A 5,814-nucleotide genomic window follows, 5' to 3' on the forward strand; every position below is an offset into this window, starting at 1 on the left:
TCCTTGGAGTTAGTTTTTAAAGGGAAGGCCAGGAGAACAATCGAGGTTTAAATTTGGAAATGTGTCCAGCCAAATAGGTCAATAGGTTGTGGATAGTGCTATGGCCAAAGTTTCTTTAAGATCATCTGAATAGGCTTCAACATGGCCAGGCAGTTGAGAGGGAAACTTATGACATGTCCTGCTACACAGAATTTTGCCAGTGTGATGGGAACAAAATTATGGTGCTAACTAATGGTTGGCTATGGCAGTGGTGTTTAAAAGGCCATTTAACTATATGGGTGTCTGTGTGCCAAAATATAGCTAGATGGCTGTTGCATTGCCAGATGGAGTCTGCTCATGGCCTGCAGTGTTCCAGGGACATGCTATTATGTATCCCAAGTAGGTATAGCCAAACTATGAGAAGCCAGAAGGGCGGGCAATAGCATTTGTTCTGTGCGAGTGCTATAATTAAAGGCATTGAGAGCACACGGACCACATTGGCTTAGTGTGGACTGGGTGACTGTGTGGTTGGAGGGAACCTGCATTCCTTAGTGGAATTTCTTGTCAGATAAGTCCAGTTTTAGTCTTTCTCGGCCACTCTGCTATTCACACTGTTGTGGGTGTAAGTCCTGGAGCCACGATCTCTCTACTTTGAGTGAGATTATCACAGGCATTAGAAATTAAGTATCCTTTATAGCCAGGAATATTTGGCAAAGCTTGTGGCGTAGGCTAAGCAAATCAACATTTATCAAGGTACCAAATAACTCTGACAGATAGCCAGAGGGGCATTTGATGGTGAGATGATCATTTGTCACAATAAAAACTCGAGCCTTGACCTGGCCTCCATCCCAATCAGGGTTGGGGCAAGACCGACAAGGACGGATGAAAGAAGAGGAACAAGGAATGCCTAAAGGCATTCCTAGGTTTCACTAGGTTTGGCTTGAGACTGATCCAAATTGACAAAATTGGGAGTTGCCTTATAACTATGTCAGGAAGAGAGTGGCTCTTAGGCACACTAGATGAATCCAGGACTTCCACTGAGGTGGCATGACCCTGAACTTTACGGGGGAAGGCAACAGCCCATCTACTTCTGTAAGTGCAACAATGATTATTTGCATGTCCTGTGTGTCTAGTATGCTCCCTCACAGGAGCAGGTCGTCAGTGTAGTGCTATAAATGGGTGCCTGGGGACAGCCGAGTCCAATTAGAGTTCTGCCAGTATTGGTGATGTGTGATGGTTGAACTTCTAAGATATCCCATGGGCAACTGAGTAAAGGTGTATTGTGCTCCTTTGAAAGTGATTAACTGTTGAATTCACCTTTCTGGGTGGATGTGATTGAAAGGTTGTTGAAATAGACACTGAATAGGATATATAGAACGGCAAAACATTTGACAGTGGACAAGTGAATGGCTTCATTCATTTCAATTATGTGAGTATAGGGGCTTTAATGGATGGGACCAAGGTAGCAGTAACCTACCATGAGCTGCCATTCCTCTGATCATCCTTTTTTTTTTTTTTACAGTAGGCTTCATGCCCAGTGCTGAGTCCAACACAGGGCTTGAACTCATGACCCTGAGATCAAGACCTGAGTGGAGATCAAATCAGATGTTTTTTTTTTTTTTAATTTTTTTTTTCAACGTTTATTTATTTTTGGGACAGAGAGAGACAGAGCATGAACGGGGGAGGGGCAGAGAGAGAGGGAGACACAGAATCGGAAACAGGCTCCAGGCTCTGAGCCATCAGCCCAGAGCCCGACGCGGGGCTCGAACTCACGGACCGCGAGATCGTGACCTGGCTGAAGTTGGACGCTTAACCGATTGCGCCACCCAGGCGCCCCTCAAATCAGATGTTTAACTGACTAAGCCACCCAGATGCCCTACCTTTGAGGATTCTTTTATAATTTATAATTTATTATTTTTTAACACTTATTCATTTTTGAGAGACAGAGAGAGACAGAGTGTGAGTGGGGGAGGGTCAGAGAGAGAGGGAGACACAGAATCTGAAACAGGCTCCAAGCTCTGAGCTGTCAGCACAGAGCCTGACATGGGGCTCGAAGCCACGAACTGTGAGATCATGACCTGGGCCAAAGTCAGACATTTAACCAACTGAGCCACCCAGGCACCCCTGAACTACACTTTAAACAGGCTTTTTTTTTTTTTTGGTGTGAATTATATCTGAATTTATTTTTATTAATTAAAACAAAGTTAATGTTTAGTTTGAGAGAGAGAGCAGGAGAGGGGCAGAGAGAGAGAGACAGAGAGAGAGAATCTGAAGCAGGCTCCAAGCTGTCAGCACAGAGCCTGATGCGGGGCCCAAACCCACATACTGCAAGATCATGACCAAGCTGAAGTTAGACGCCTAACTGACTGAGCCACCCAGGAGCCCCTTTTTAACGTTTATTTTTGAAGAGAGAGAGAGAGGACGAACTAGTGAACATGAGCGGGGAAGGGGCAGACAGCGAGGGAGACCGAGGATTTAAAGCAGGTTCTGCGCTGACAGCACAGAGCCCGATGTGGGTCTCAAACTCACAAACCCTGAGATCATGACCTGAGCCAAAGTCAGACCCTCGCCGACTGAGCTACCCTGCCCCCCCACCCCTGAGGACTCTTACGTATCTACTGTGCTTTCTCAGATGTAAACAAAATTGGTTACTTCCTACTCCAAGTCAATGAACCGTATCTAATTTGTATATTAAACATATTTTTTGATAGATCTTCAAAATGATTTCTGGCCCCTTACCAGTTTATTTTCTCTTATTTAGTTGATTCAATTGTTGTTTTGCCTATTGACTCTTGTCTACCCCTTCCTTTCGTTCTTATTTCATCTTTGAACTTACTTTAAAATTTTCATTCAAATACATGAGGATCATCACACAAATACATTTCACCCCTGCCAGATGCCTGCAGAGAGCCGTGATTATAGCTAGAAAGATCTGTTCCCTGAGCTCCACCCCTGTGCCGGAGGTAAGGGGACAACAGACTATTATCTTCTCCAAACATCAGTGCTACTTGTACTTCTTCTTGTTGCGAAACATACCAAATATAGACAACTGAAACGTGAGAGACTGCAATAAACCTTAAGTTTATATGCACTGTAAAACTTTAGAAATTAGGGGCTAAGATCTGCTCCTCAGTTAAATATGGGTGATAATATCGAGAATGTGGGGAGCATAGTAACACTTTAAACTATAAACATTTCCTCTGAATGTTTTCAAATTTGTTGAAATTCTCCAATCATTTTCTAGAACCCGAAGCTGAGAATTACATCGGATTACTTACAGTTTTTCTGTCAACAAGAACATACAAACTTCCAGAGGGTTTAGAATAAAAAACAGGCTTTGACCCTGAAATAAACCCTTGGCAAATTGCATCTCAACTGTTAATTTGCATTCTTTCTGATCCTTTGTGAGAAAACATTTTCAAAGTTTGACTTTTTTCCAAGAATTTCCTGTACTTCAAATATCTTTCCTGCTTTGTTTTGTTTCTTGAACAACTGAAGTATCTAACTGCACTATTGTCAACATGATACATCTTCCGTTATGTTTCCAATGAAATGTTTGGTTTTAGGGATGTTAAGCATGTATCAAAACATTAAAGTATACTCTGGACTATGTGCGGTTTATGTGTTGCCAATGACACCTCTATTAAACAAGTCTTCCAAACTTGTCGCTTCCTAAATCGTTTTACTGTGTTTTATTATCATCAGTGCTCTACAGGTTACATGCGGATGGCGGAAACAATGCTGCGCCTCTAGCAACTCTCCCCGACTGTGCTCGGTGACATCACACTGGCGGTCTGAAATCAGCCACAGTGGGAGTACTTACCCCAGAGAACTTGAAAGACACTGTGAGCCAGGACTACGCTGTATTATTGAAAGCCTAGATTGAAGAATATGTTGGAGAATATGTAAATAATGCAGATTAAACTTAAAAAGTGTGTGGGGGGGGTGGTCATTACATTGTATACAGCAGGAAAGCACCCAAGGAACAAAAACAAGCAAAAGATACAGACAGACATTTTATCAAGAAGATCTACAGACTGCAAATAAATACAAGAGAAAAATGTTCAACATCATAAATCCTTAAGGAAATGCAATTAAAATGACTGCTTGTTTATTAAATGGGTAAATTCCAAAGACTGAACGAAAAGACTGATACCACGTACTGGCAAGGATGTGAAAGAACTGGGACTCTCATGCACTCCTAGTGGGTATGCAAAAGCAAACGATCATTTTAGATCAGTCTGGCGGTTTCTTTAGAAGTTAAACATTCACTTACCCTATGACTCAGGCATTTTACTTTGAGTGACTAACACAAGAGAAGTGAAAAATACATACATACATACAAATGTTCCAGCAGTTTTATTTTCAATAGCTAAAACGAGGTACCTAAAAGACTCCTGAAAGATGAATGGATAAACAAATGGTATATCCATAGAAAAGATGTTACACAGCAATAAAAAGAGTGAAATACTTATATAAACATCACTGAAGAATCTCAAAATAATTACAAATCATAAATCAAACAAGAAAAAAACATTTTATGACTCAGATAATAGAAAATCCTAGAAAATACAAACTAATTTATTATAAATGAAGGGAAGTCAGTGGTTGCCTGGACAGGGGAAAGACAGATCAGAAACATGAGGTAATTAGGGGTGATGGACATGTTCATTATGATTATGATGAGGTTCTGTGGGTTTATGCGTATGTCAAAACTTAACTGTACACCTCAAATAGGTGCAATATATTGCATGTCAACTATACCTGAATAAAGTTCTACAAGAGTTTAAAAAAAAAAAACAAACACCCTTAGATCTTCCACTTTTTTCATAAAATTAGGTTTGGCGGCCCTATGTTGACTCTGTCTCTTGCCTGATGACCTTGGAAAAGCAGACTTGTCTTTAGTGGTAGCAAATATTTATGAGCAGTTAAATCTATTCCACCTGAGTTGACAAGAACGCTGGCTCAGTCACAGAGCCACATCAACAGATTAAGGGATCTCCTTTCTCTGTATGCCTATTTTCCTATCTGCGTAGAAATGGCCTTTAGGTGAACGTACCAGAACGCCTATGGGAATCCACAAAACCAATAGATTTTCTTTGACAAAGACCTCAGCTGCAAAGATGCATGTACCTGGAGGTCCTGAGGATTTGTGCACACTAACACTGCAGATTCACAGTCATCGGAGCATTCTGATACAATTTTAGAAGGGGCATGTCCTGTCTACTTAGCTGCAGTCCCCTCCACTGCAGTGTTTCTGTACCAATTACAGTTGCCCCAGGGCCCTGTATTCTTACCATGACACTAGCCTAGTGAATTCTGGGTATCAGGGCACATGGCTCCTTTGTAGGACTGGGGCAGAGAATTCCATCAACACTGAGCATTATGGGACATCCACCGTGAAAAAGAAAAACAATTCATGTTGTTCTCAGAAGCACTAGATGCTGTGAACTTCCTGACTCTTCAGTGTTCTGAGCCCACCAAGAAATCCTGATACCCAGTCCCCAAATTAAGACAAGACCCTGCAGTCTTTCCTAGGAGACCTTGGGCAACAGCATAAATTAGGCCAAAGCTGGAAAGAGAGCTATATTCTTTCATCAAACTGTCATCTCTGAGGCACACAAAGTACTGGGAACCCCATGAAAGCGGTTCATTCCTTAATGCTGACAGAGCCCAGGTGTTTTCAAATCACCTCACGCATAGAACCCCAAGATCAAAGGTGGCTTAAGCAATAGTGTCTTTTTTTTTTTTAATGTTTTATTTAGTTTTGAGACAAAAGAGAGACAGAACATGAGCAGGGGAGGGGCAGAGAGAGAGACACACAGAATCCGAAGC

The 5,814-nt window shown here is 41.7% G+C and overlaps 2 protein-coding genes across 2 annotated transcripts in view; both read right to left on the minus strand.

The window, feature by feature from the left end:
- Window positions 1–5,814, minus strand: part of LOC125152410 (zinc finger protein OZF-like) — a 516,059-nt gene that overhangs the window by 87,052 nt on the left and 423,193 nt on the right. The gene's annotated exons all lie outside the window — the stretch shown is intronic.
- Window positions 1–5,814, minus strand: part of LOC125152435 (zinc finger and SCAN domain-containing protein 4-like) — a 30,166-nt gene that overhangs the window by 14,421 nt on the left and 9,931 nt on the right. The gene's annotated exons all lie outside the window — the stretch shown is intronic.

Source organism: Prionailurus viverrinus, chromosome E2 (assembly GCF_022837055.1).
Source record: "Prionailurus viverrinus isolate Anna chromosome E2, UM_Priviv_1.0, whole genome shotgun sequence".
Lineage (NCBI taxonomy): Eukaryota > Metazoa > Chordata > Mammalia > Carnivora > Felidae > Prionailurus > Prionailurus viverrinus.